Genomic DNA, 13,436 nt, shown 5'->3' on the forward strand with positions numbered 1-13,436 from the left:
GGGGGCACAGGGCTGGCCATGTGTCACACATAAGGTAAAGGTAAAGGGACCCCTGACGATTAGGTCCAGTCGTGGCCGACTCTGGGGTTGCAGCACTCATCTTGCTTTATTGGCCAAGGGAGCCGGCGTACAGCTTTTGGGTCATGTGGCCAGCACGACTAAGCCGCTTCTGGCGAACCAGAGCAGCGCACAGAAACGCTGTTTACCTTCCCGCCAGAGCGGTACCTATTTATCTACTTGCACTTCGTGCTTTCGAACTGCTAGGTTGGCAGGAGCAGGGACTGGGCAACAGGAGCTCACCCCTCCATGGGGATTCGAACCGCCAACCTTCTGATCAGCAAGTCCTAGGCTCTGTGGTTTAACCCACAGCGCCACCCACGTCCCTCAATGTCACACATAACACTCTGCAAATATCTCTTTCCTCCCTGCCCTGACTGTCTGAGACAGCTGCTGTATTCTCCCTAATGGTAGGGCCAGCCCTGGCAGATTCCTTTGTTTCTTCATCAGCATGATATTGTGTACTACCAAGGCAAGGTTTTTAATGTATAGATAGGTGGGGTTTCAAAATGTAGCCAGAAAGAGGTTTATTCATTGCAGCAATATAGAAGATTTTCATTAAGATAAGGGGACTGAAGCACCTTGCAAACTAACTTGTCTGATGTTGCAAGGGCCTTTTGTAGGCAGTAGTCTGATGAATGAGGGAGGCTGAACAGGTGGTAGGCTGAACAGTGATATATAATACACCTACTGTCTGCCAGTTTACCTACCTCTTGCTAATTAATTAGTGATGGACATTTAGCATATCGCTTAATCCCCTTCCATAGTTCTCCTTCCATTCTAATTACTCCCTAAAGCAATGTTATCTGTTAATAATTTCCACCAAAGCAATGACAAAAGAGAAGAAATAAGGAACGAATAAGCGAAAACATCAAACTCCTGCTCCCACTGACATTAAAGAGGAAATTTTCAGTGTTTCTTAAAAAAAAAATCTCCAGTTTCCAAGAATATTGATCATTTAAATTGACAAATACTTAACACTTGCTGAACAGTTTGATCAAAGCTGTACAGTTTGCACAAATGGTTGAATGCCTACATTTAGTTTATCAGTAAGCAAACAGCAGGAACTTAAAAGTTTCTCTTTAATTTTGGCAGGATGTTTGTAATGCTTCGCTTAAAATAAAGAAAAGAAAGAGAAACACACAACCCCGTTTTGCAAAACAAAATGCTTTTAATGTTCTACTTGTGGAATTCCCCCAACCTGGACAGCTGGTCAGCGGCAGTTCTGCATACTCTCATCTCATAGCCCTCAATATTTACTTTTCATGAATTTATAAAAATACTACCACATGTAAACTTGCAATTTAATTTTACTTCAGTTGGGGTTATTTTGGCCAAGCCTTAAACCATGACAGAATTAGTCTGAGAATACCAAATATGAAAACTTAGCAGTGAATTACTTCTGGCCTAGGAGCATAAAAAGTGTTCTGTAGGTTTTTTCTGGAAAAGTATTTTTTTATTATTATTTTTTAAAATTAAATATATAAATTGGAACAGAAAAATATTATTCCCTCTTGAATCCACTGCAACTTGTTAAATACTGCCTTGGAAGATCCTTTTCTAAACATTTTGATTCCAAAATCTCATTAAAGTCAGATTTATAGCCGAATACCTTTTTTATGTTGGGCTGTATCCATCCCAATTAGTTAAGAAAACCTTAGGTGTCAACTATAAAAATTCTGAATGTGCAAACTGCTGCTCCCAAATGTTCAAGACACTCTAAGGAATATATAGACTTTTATGAAGCGTACAATTGAATACGCAGAGATTTCTGGCTTGTAAGTGTAAGGGTAAAAATATATGTGCCTATGAAACTTGAGAGGTTTGCTCACTATTTCTCATATTGGTGTGATGGTGGAGGTGTCATTTCAACGTGGAGGGCAAGCTTCTTCCAAGATTTTGGATGTACTCAGGATTAAATAACAGCACTTATTATTTCAGTTTGTTTTATATAACTCAGAACGTGATGGCTGTTGACGCAGGTCAACATGGCTTAGGCCCAAGCTATCTGAAAGACTATTCTCTCATATGAACCTGCCTGGGATCTTCAGGGAGGCCCTTCTCTCAGTCCCACCACCCTCACAAACATGCTTGGTGGGGATGTGAGAAAAGGCTTTCTTAGTGGTTGCTCCCAGACTCGGGAACTCCCTCCCTGGGGAAGCCAGACTGGCTTCCTCCTTGCTTGTTTTTTTTTTTAAAAAATGGGTTTCATAAACAAGAATAATGTTACACAAATAAGTACACCAAGTTTTCTCATGTCATATGTATACAGTTGTACCTCGGGTTACATACACTTCAGGTTACATAGAATCATAGAATTATAGAGTTGGAAGAGACCACAAGGGCCATCGAGTCCAACCCCCTGCCAAGCAGCAAACACCATCAGAGCACTCCTGACCAGTGGCGTAGCGTGGGTTGTCAGCACCCGGGGCAAGGCAAGTAATTTGCGCTCCCTAACCCGTGGATTTGCGCCCCCTAACCCGTGGATTTGCGCCCCCTAACCCTAACCCCCAGATGTTGCGCCCGGTGCGGCCGGCCCCCCCTGCACCCCCCACGCTACGCCACTGCTCCTGACATATGGTTGTCAAGCCTCTGCTTAAAGACCTCCAAAGAAGGAGACTCCACCACACTCCTTGGCAGCAAATTCCACTGTCAAACAGCTCTTACTGTCAGGAAGTTCTTCCTAATGTTTAGGTGGAATCTTCTTTCTTGTAGTTTGGAACCATTGCTCCATGTCCGCTTCTCTGGAGCAGCAGAAAACAACCTTTCTTCCTCCTCTATGTGACATCCTTTTATATATTTGAACATAGCTATCATATCACCCCTTAACCTCCTCTTCTCCAGGCTAAACATGCCCAGCTCCCTTAGCCGTTCCTCATAAGGCATCGTTTCCAGGCCTTGGACCATTTTGGTTGCCCTCCTCTGGACACATACGCTTCAGGTTACAGACTCCGCTAACCCAGAAATAGTACCTCCGGTTAAGAACTTTGCTTCAGGATGAGAACAGAAATCGTGCTCCAGCGGCGCGGTGGCAGCAGGAGGCCCCATTAGCTAAAGCGGTGATTCAGGTTAAGAACAGTTTCAGGTTAAGAACGGACCTCCGGAACGAATTAAGTACTTAACCCGAGGTACCACTGTATCACAAAAATAGCATAATAAATGTGGAAAAATATCTACAACATATGTTTCATAATTAGTGGTCAATGTATGGGTTCTTGGTTTATGAATTGGTTTAAACAATTAGGAAGGAGGAGGAGGAGGGGAAGGGGGAGTGGCGGGTGAGGTGGGGTGATTATGCTTCTTTTATTCTACTTAGTGTGTGTGAGGGGTTGTGTCAGTGTTACTTCTATGGGTTCTCTTACTATTCACTTGTTGTATTTCCTTGGTGGTGAGAGAGGTTGGGTGTGGTTGGTTGTCTTTGGTTGGCTGTAGTGAGAATTGTTTTTGTGTGTGAGCGGGTGTGAGTGTGTATTTTTGAATCAGGTTAGCCAGATTGATTCGTATGGAACCAGGGTGAAGGCGTCTTCTTCTGTTTGTTCCCGTTGGTTAGTTTTTCTAATAAGGCTGTTCCCATACTATTTGATACCATTAGTCCAGGCTTACTCCTGACAGGTCTCTCCAGTGTTGGCTCATTCCTTGTTGTTGACCTTCTGTTGGCAGGTGAAGGCTTTCTTGTTCCACCAGGATTTTGGGAATTAACCTTTATTGTAATTATTTGTAGGTTTTAAACAGATTTTATACATGTATATAGTTTTAATTCTAGTAATATTTATTTATTTATTTTTAAATAATAATAATAGTTTTTTTCAGTTTTAAGAGATTTTTTAAAAAAATCTGTAAGCAACCTTGAATCCAGCCAGGGGAAAAGGCAGGGTATAACTAAATAGATGAATAATAACAATAACCAGCCAGCCGTTTTTTGTTAAGCATATGAGCCATATATCCCTAGTACCTGGTGTCCATTTAATTGTTTACAGCAGTGAACATGCACAGTGTATATAGAACCAGTAAGCTGACCAGAAAGCAATCATATGTGGTCTGAAACATGGGGAGCATTTCTTCTCCCTGTCCTCACTAAATGGTAGCCCTGGTAATAAGCATTTATACCAGGCATGGCCAAACTTGGCCTTCCAGCTGTTTTGGGACTACAATTCCCATCATCCCTGAACACTGGTCCTGTTATCTAGGGATGATGGGAGTTGTAGTCCCAAAACAGCTGGAAGGCCAAGTTTGGCCATGCCTGATTTATACAGTCAGCCGGTAACTTATGTGCATTTAACTTGTGCATGTTTAGCTTTACACTCTTAGCAAAATAATTTTAAAAAGGGGGCGAGTGTCCAACTTTGGCAGTCCCACTAGCCACTTCCCACAATGTGTTTTGGACTATATATGGTTTTGGTTTTAGGCGCGGTCTCCAAAATGTAACCCCCGTGTAGGTTGCATGCTTAGTGTACTTCAAAACAATTCATACTATAGCTCTGGTGGCTAGAATGACTATTGCTGGGCAGTAAATTTTCCAGTATCTCGTGAGCTTCCTCAGGACATCATACATGCCTTTGCAGCACTAGAAAATGTGTGATGTTGAGCAACTGAGTTACCAGAACAAAACTGGTTGGAGGCTAGAAGGCTAGAAGTTTGTAGTGAAGGGGGAACTTTGCAGGGGGCAAAGGTCTTCTGACACATATTAATTTTTTTTTTTATTTTTTTTGGTTGCTTGGAGCCATGTCCTGAATTGGTTCTCTAGTTTTAAATGTTTGTACCCACACATTCCCATGAAGGTGATGGTGTGTACTGTGGAATCAATGGTCTCTGTCCGGTTTCAAGGAGAACTGCCAACATGGTCAAGAAACCACTGTTCCTGGGAAGTTTTGTTGCCAGTCTAAGCAGGAGGATCGTGGTCTACATGAGAATAGAAAAAGAATGAATCGAAAAAAAGCATGTAGAATTGTCAAAGGAGCAGTGTGGAGAAGCTGTCCCTACGTCACCCTGATTTGTGTGTGATTAGGTAATTCCACATGTAGGTGGGTGAGTTGGAGGGGGGGAAGGCATAGGACTGCCAACTTAAGTAGTTTTCCTATCTAATTATATCCAAGCAGTCACTTAGATTTGGATTAAATGTTGGCCTGTAGTAATAAATAAGAATAATTTGCCCTAGTATAGTACCCAGAGGAGGATGCTATAATCAAAAGCACTGGAAATGAAGGATTTTTAAAAAACATTGCTAGTTCAATTTGTAAGGTAAAGGTAAAGGGACCCCTGACCATTAGGTCCAGTCGTGGCCAACTCTGGGGTTGCAGCGCTTATCTTGCTTTATTGGCCGAGGGAGCCGGCGTACAGCTTCCGGGTCATGTGGCCAGCATGACTAAGCCGCTTCTGGCGAACCAGAGCAACACACGAAAATGCCGTTTACCTTTCCGCTGGAGCGGTACCTATTTATCTACTTGCACTTTGATGTGCTTTCGAACTGCTAGGTTAGCAGGAGCAGGGACCGAGCAACGGGAGCTCACCCTGTCGCAGGGATTCGAACTGTCGACCTTCTGATCAGCAAGTCCTAGGCTCTGTGGTTTAACCCACAGCGCCACCCGCGTCCCAGTTCAATTTGTACATTGTGCTAATTATGCAATATGTTTATTTTATTATATCTTTTATCATTGTCCTGTTTTCTTTAGTAAAAAATTGCATTCCAAACCACCCTGAGATAAATATTATGAAAGGTACTATATAAAACACCTTAAATAAATTAACGAATAAAATGGATTGTGGAAAAATGACCTCTCCACTTCTTTGTTGCAAATGCTGCGAGCGCCGCTGTGCTTTGCTGTTCTTAAAGCTTCAGTAACCCCCTCCTATTCTTCTCCTCCCTACTCAAATTGTAACAACTTGTGCACTTAAATCAAGTTCTTCATAACTAGCGTCTGACTCACTGAAACATGATAGAGACAGCCCTGCAAGAAAGAAGTGATGTTGCAGCTACGGACCACGCCTGTCTGGATCCACATGAATCTTAATTAGAAACAAATTTAAGTGAATAGGGAATCATTTCCTTTTTGGATTAAATTATACCCTCTTCTGTGCGTAGGCGACTCTCCTGAAGCCAGTGTGAGTTGTGTGTGTGTGTGTATTGACAGGAGAGAATCTGGCCTTGTTAACTTAAGATCCAGGATGAGAGTATTCTAAGATGGAGCGCAGATAGCTGGTGCCAGCTCACGCTTCTCTCACAGGTTTGGCTTGCTTTTAATGCGCTCGTCTGGTTTCTAGAAATGTTTGAGGAGCTCCATCAGAATTGGGGTGGGGGGTGGGGAATCTTCTCTCTCTCTCTCTCTCTCCCTCTCCCTCTCCCTCTCTCTCCTCTCTAACTCTTTACAAGCGTTGGTTTAGTTTGTTGAATCAGATGAAATAGTTTCTACCCAAACATGAGATGTAATCTGGAAAAAATCTCGGAGGAGCAGCTTCAGCCTTAAATTGTCTGCACGTGTGCCTTTCACATCAGCTGCACCTGCTTGGCAATCACCAAGAGAAATCTTTTCACTGGTGGCCTCTATGATAAATGACAGGCACATAACTCACAGCACTGCAGCTCCGTTAGGAATTGCAAACAGTGAGGCAACTTTAGTGCCAGCTTTGATCATTTAGAATTATATTAAAATATGATATGATTATTGAGATGAAGAAATGGGGTTGTTGAAAATGACTCAAATATCTATGAAAACTTCAGTATACAGTGGTACCTCGGGTTACATACGCTTCAGGTTACAGACTCTGCTAACCCAGAAATAGTGCTTCAGGTTAAGAACTTTGCTTCAGGATGAGAACAGAAATCGTGCTCTGGTGGCATGACAGCAGCAGGAGGCCCCATTAGCTAAAGTGGTGCTTCAGGTTAAGAACAGTTCCAGGTTAAGTACGGACCTCCGGAAAGAATTAAGTACTTAACCCGAGGTACCACTGTATATATATATTTTTTTTGGGGGGGGGGGCGGACGGACAGAGGCAGCTAGCCACTTTTCTGATTTCTTGGGGAAAGTGATATATTTTAAGCATGTATTTATTCTCTGTTTTAATGCTTATTTAATATGTGTTCAGGGTAGGCAATTTATTAATATGTATTCACTCTTAAAATATTACCTGCCATAAATTCTTGAGAAGGGAGTGTGTCTGAATTTCAGATATGGCGGGATGCCAAGGTAGAGTACAGGTTAAATTGTTGGAGAATGACCTGGGAGACCTGGGTGCAAATCTGTACTCAGCCATGAAGCTCACTGGGTGACCTTGGGCCAGTCACACATTCTTAGCCAAACCTACCTCATGAGATTTTTCTGGAAGATAAAATGAGAGGGAGCAATCCATGCCTCACTGACCTTCTTGGAAGAAGGGCAGGATAAAAATGCCACAAATAAATGTGGTTCTGCTTTGTGAATAATCTTCCCCCCACCCCTTAAAATCATTGTGAAGAATAATCCAAAACAAGAAACATATGGCCTCAGGCAGTGGCTTGTCTGCTCCTTGTTCCCTGAGTGCTTGAAGCTTCCCTACAATGAAAATTTAATTTCTCTTGGCTTCAGGTGTCTAGGTGATTATGTGGTAAGTTCAAGCATTGCTGAAACAATTTGGTCATGCATGTTAACCCTAGAGAAGGTCTCGAATCAAGTTAAGATAGCCGTCCTGCAACAAAAAAACCAATGATCTGAGCCATTGTAAGAATAACTTGGGACGTGAGTGGCGCTGTGGTCTAAACCACTGAGCCTAGGACTTGCCGATCGGAAGGTCGGCAGCTCTAATCCCCGCAACGGGGTGATCTCCCGTTGCTCGGTCCCTGCTCCTGCCAACCTAGCAGTTTGAAAGCACACCAGTGCAAGTAGATATGTAGGTATCGCTCTGGCAGGAAGGTAAACGGCGTTTCCGTGTGCTTCTCTGGTTTCGCCAGAAGCATGCTGGCCACATGACCTGGAAAAACCGTCTGCGGACAAACGCCGGCTCCCTCGGCCAGTAAAGTGAGATGAGCACTGCAACCCCAGAGTCATTCGCGACTGGACTTAACTGTCAGGGGTCCTTTACCTTTACCTTTATAAAGAATAATTTAGAACTGACAAGGCAGTGGTTATCCTCTTGTCTTTTGCTGTCCCCAGCAAAGCATCAGTGTGTTGAATTGAGTCCTCAGAATCAGTGCAAAGTTTCCAACTTAGAAAGGCAGCTGGTCTTCACTAACAGCATGGGAGGGGAACCTCTGGTACACAGGCCACAGTTGGCTCACCTGGTATTCAGATTTGGTGCATGGCTGCCAATGCCCAATCAGGAACCTTAGAGTACACTCCTGATTATTCATTGGCAAGGGGAAGCAGGCTTTGACTCTGCCCTGTATTGGCTGATGGCTGCTAGAGCTGAACCCTGTTAGAACAGCTGCATTAGAGCTTTATCTAGCTGTTAATCCACTTTTCCTCCATTTACATGAGACCGGAGTAGTAATTCACACTCATATGTAATTGTATCTGTATATAAGGAGCAGCTTAAGTCTTTCCTGTTCATTACCATAGGTGTTCCCTTTTGTGTTTCCCCCAGCTTCTAATTGGTTGATTCTGTTATGCCAATTAAGTACTGACAGGGCATGCACACAGATAGTCGAATGCTTCATCTCACTATAACTGGTAAATGGCTGCTGACCTCATACAAATGTGCCTTTCCTTTTTTTGGACCCAGCTAACCTGATGCATAGAACACATTTCATCATGCAGTTGAGCAAGCAGGGAGTGTAAAGGAAGCGTTTTGAAACTGGGGTTTTTTAGAGGAATGTGTTAAAAGCTGGGATTTCAGGAAATGAATAGCATGCCCCTCTCACCTTTGCAATTAATTCTGGGGCTTTGTAGCCTTGTGTATTGACAAATAGTTATATTATCAACACATTAAAAAGAAGAACCTGGGCAGCGATATTGGATGTGAACCATCCTTGTCAGTGCTGATAAGCTTCAGTTTGCAAATGCATACGAGAGTTTATTTGTTTTACTTGCAAAGAATCTTCTTAATGCTGTGGTTGAATCAGTTTGGTCTAGGGCAGATGAAACATCTGACTGCTTTGGAAACTTGTTTTGAAGGTGGTGTTTGCAAATAGAATGCTCTTCTTAAGAACAGTTGCAAGTTGAAGAGTTATCAGTAAGTTTGTAAGGCCAGGTTTTTTTTTTTTAAAAAAAAAGGCTCAGTGTACGAATATTTCAGCGAGCTGTTGATTTCCTTGTTGAGTCATGTTAATAAGCATGGCTAACCACCGATGAAAGAGTGATGAAGACTAAATGAAAGGAGTCTGGTAATATTGTGGGGAAAGCATTTGAAAACATACACGCCGTCGGCATTCCACAATCTGAGCTAATTGTAAAAACATTTGCTGAAAGCTCCGAGTTACCATCTTTTCCCTATAAAACAATAAGCCTGCAGCATTTCAAAACACAATATGGAGGGAACAGGGAAGTTACCATCCGCAGAGATTCCTATGGTAAGAAGCGTAAATAGCTCTAGTTTACTGGAGATATAGTACCTCTCTGGTGGTATCTAGCTTTTATGTTGCATAGGTAGAGCCTATGCTTAGCTCTATTTAAAATGACCTAGGAATTGCCTTGGAGCTGATAGCCCACGGTTCCAAACAAGTGGTCACAAAAATCTGATCCCAAACTCAGTGTCTTTGCTCACAGCTCACTACCTCAAATGTCAAATACAGTTTCTAAAATACAGTTTTGTTTAAGATCTTGAAATGACTTGCATTTACTGTACATCTCCCATGCTTGAGAGAGGCTGTCCATTACCATGCTGCTGTATTATGTGGTGCAAGATGCAGTCTTCAACTTCTTCAGACCTGGAACCCAGCTTTAACCCAAACATGCATTTTTGGACCTGTTTTTTCATCCCACACCATATATCTGCATGGTGGTCGTGCTGCTGTTGCAACCCACCTTAGAGCAGACCTTGACGTAGAGGGTTCCCCAACGGACCAGTTGGAGACCTATGATTGAATGAAAGGCTTGCAAAGTCAAACACAGCAATAGCACTGAGATTAGTCCTAGTTTCTAGGACGCTAGAACCAAAGAGTCATTGTTGTTGTAAGTCAGTCTCCTCTTTGCTGAGCGAAGGTTGTGCCTCATAAGTCGTGATCTAGTGTGTGAACACAGAGCTCTGTACAAGTCGGGGCTCCCTCATTTATTTTAGTGCCAAAGAATGCTTCACTTGGTGCTTGTTACAAGTTCACAGCATTCCTAGACACGAAAATGGGGTTGGGAGAGAAGCCCCTGCTTACATGAAGCTTTGAGCTACTCCTTTTTTATTTTTTATTTTTATAATAATTTATTAGTTTTCAATTACAGTCCACTAATAGCCTCGTTATAACAATGCCAATTTATAAATACAGTTATTAATACCAGTCATTCAAATACTGAATTATATAATTTATTTAAAGTGGCCCCCTGTGTGCTAGATTTGATGATTTTCTTTATTTCTGTGTTCCAAAATCTTACTAGTTTCAGTTACATTCTGGTCATAATAATAATCTCTTATACAACAACTGCAATATTAATAACTTCTATTTGTGTTGACACATTAAATGATTTATAAAACTTCAAGTGAGGAACTCAAACTATATCCTTGTTCTTCCTGTGTGTGGCAATTATTCTGCCCATGGACTTTCTTCCTGTTCTTGTAAGAGGTCTTTCTTTACCCCGATTGTTGCTATTATCCACCATGCCTTGGGTGGAGCTGATATCCCATTGTTGTTCCATAAATTTCTCCATTGCTCCGTCCTGTGCTTCGTTGCTTTGCACTGATAACTTTAACAACAGCTGCAAAAGTCTCTTTTCCCCAGTAAATAAACTGTTGTCACCATTTTTCCTCTCAGCCTGGGAAGAAGAGCGGTCTGTCGAACTGCAGATGACTCAATAAAGAACCTCATTAGTTCCTTGGCAGCTCCCAAACTTCTTTAATCTTTCCTTCCAGCTGAAGATATATGGCCAATTATCCTTCCAATTAAATTCCAAGTCCTCTTAGCATTATTCGGTTCACTTCATAGATAATAAAGGATGGGGAAGACTCAGCTCTAAGTTTCCATTGTAAACCTTTCGCAAAATAGAGCTTCCCTCTCTCCCCCCTTTTTTACATACACAGTTCCATTTGATGTTATATTCCATATTTATAATCCAATTTCTTCCATCCTCACTTGTACAAATATAATTTGAACTAACATTCAGAGGAGGGTTGCCGAATCATAAATGTAGAGAATAGAACTTTAAATAAAGAAACCGTAGGCTCCCTCCCACGTCTTTTGCACCAAATGAAGTCTTATCTCAAATTCAAACCTTAAAGTCCTTAAAGTTGGTTTGTTCTGCAGTTCATCTCTTCTAGCACGTGCCAATACTTTACTCCAATTAAGCTCTAATTAACAGGAGAACCTCTGCTTCTTAATGACGGCGTTGGAGGGTTTTCAGCAGGCAAAGTGCTTTTGCACTCAGCACGTCCCTGCCCCCCGCATTCCATGCTAGAAGAGCCAGGTACAGAGACAAACTGCGGGTGAAGCTTGTTCCCGCTGTCCCTGGGGGGAATTTGCAAGGATGATTTACCCTCAATCATCCTTGTTTTTCCTTTGCCAACAATCTCCCGCTGTCGTAGGGGCTGCCTCTATTAAGGCAGAGCGGAACTGGATGCCTACAGCTTTGAGCTGCTTCTGATGACCTGATTATCAAGCATTTGCTTGTTAAGTGCTTTACACAGAGGTTGGATGTTCAGTGAGTTTGTCTGCAGGGAGTTTATCTTATAAAGAGCATTTGCCTTCACAGTCTTTATGTGTCTTCTTGCTAATACTTTGTTCATCCCACACTTTTCTGTATGTTTCCCCATCATTTTCCTGACTGTGAATTTGCTGTGCTCGGGTGACAGAGCACTTTAAGCCATTTTAATGGTGGGATTCTGAATTTCTAGTTTGCTTTGGAATCCCTCCCGCAAAATGCTGACAGTCTGGAGGCAACTTTTGTCCAGAGTTGGATTTCAGGCTGAAATCTCTTTTATTTCTTTCATATCTGTTCTCTATAACTCTCATATATAGGGAAAGGTCTCCACACAGGGATTCTTAAAAAATGTCAGCTATTTTGTTCAGCACCATTTCCCACAACCCAGAAGGTGAAACCAAAGTTCAGAAGCTGACTTGTTCCCCTCTTTGGTAGACTCAGTATCACAAATGAGTTCATTGTGCTATTATCTCTTAACAATGTATAGTTCATAACTGATAGCATATTTTGGAGGGTTGTGAAATCATGCAATGACATACAGGTATGAGAAAAGACCTCCCTCTATTCATGCCATGCAGATTGTTATCAGGGCGGCAATTCGCCCTGGTGACAGGTGGTATCTCATTAGAATTCCACGTATAATGGAATATTTATAGCATTCTGATTCCTTAAGCATTCTCTCGCTGGAGGCCTTCCTTGTTTTTAAATACTTCAAAATGTATTTAAAATGGAAGCACTAAGGAGCATGGATATCAGTGCTCTGTTTTGTACATCCCATCACAATCTTTTCAGAAGAACCTGCCACTTAATTGTACCAAATGTTTAAGGTATCAATAACATTTTTTGGCTCACAGCTTTCGATCACTGGAATGCTGTACCTCCAGAGGTTTGGCAAAGCCTGAACCATAACAGATTACTTTTAACTGAGCAGTCATGTAGTAGTTGGGGATAGTTAATTTGCTTGTAAGTAGCTGTTTTCCTGCCAGTTGAACAACTTATTTTCCACTTTGTAGTATCTCCCCCCCCCCCTTTTCTTTTCTAAATGCTAAATACCCTTGGAACTTGAGAAACAGAGCGAGTTTATGTAATATAACCTAATGAACTATTTTAGGATAGAAAGGGCTAGACCAAAGAAGTAGAATAGAAATGGAAGAATGCTGACATGTTGAAAATCAAATGATTTTACCCAGCGGTGACGACTGGAAAGCACATTTTCTTCTCCAAATTCCTTTTTAAAAGCATAGGCAAACCTCCATGGATATAGTTGTTGTTTAAAAAAAATCAAAGCTTGAAGTTCATTCTTTTTGATTATATTAAAGTAGCATAAAATAGCCAAAAAATCTGTGGTCTAGACTAGTTTGTTCTGCTAATTTTTCCTTGGGTATTTAAAAACCACAAGGATTTGGAATGGCTCAGAAATGGCTGTTTGTTTATACACCTACTCGTTGGAGGCTTCAAATTTTTGTTCTCCATTTCAAATCTTGTTAATATAAATGTGAGTATGAAATTACAGAATAAGTGTTTTGTGCCTAAATAGGAAACATTTGTAATGTGATATCACTTGTATTATTTACAGTCCTGAGGGGCTTTTCATATTAACATGCTCTGGAAGAGTGCAATTATGATACA

The 13,436-nt window shown here is 41.7% G+C and overlaps 1 protein-coding gene across 1 annotated transcript in view; it reads left to right on the plus strand.

Moving 5' to 3' along the window:
* The window catches only part of BMP6 (bone morphogenetic protein 6), a 93,526-nt gene that overhangs the window by 48,898 nt on the left and 31,192 nt on the right, over positions 1–13,436 (plus strand). The window lies entirely within an intron of this gene.

Source organism: Podarcis cretensis (assembly GCF_951804945.1).
Source record: "Podarcis cretensis genome assembly, chromosome: 7".
Taxonomy (NCBI): domain Eukaryota; kingdom Metazoa; phylum Chordata; class Lepidosauria; order Squamata; family Lacertidae; genus Podarcis; species Podarcis cretensis.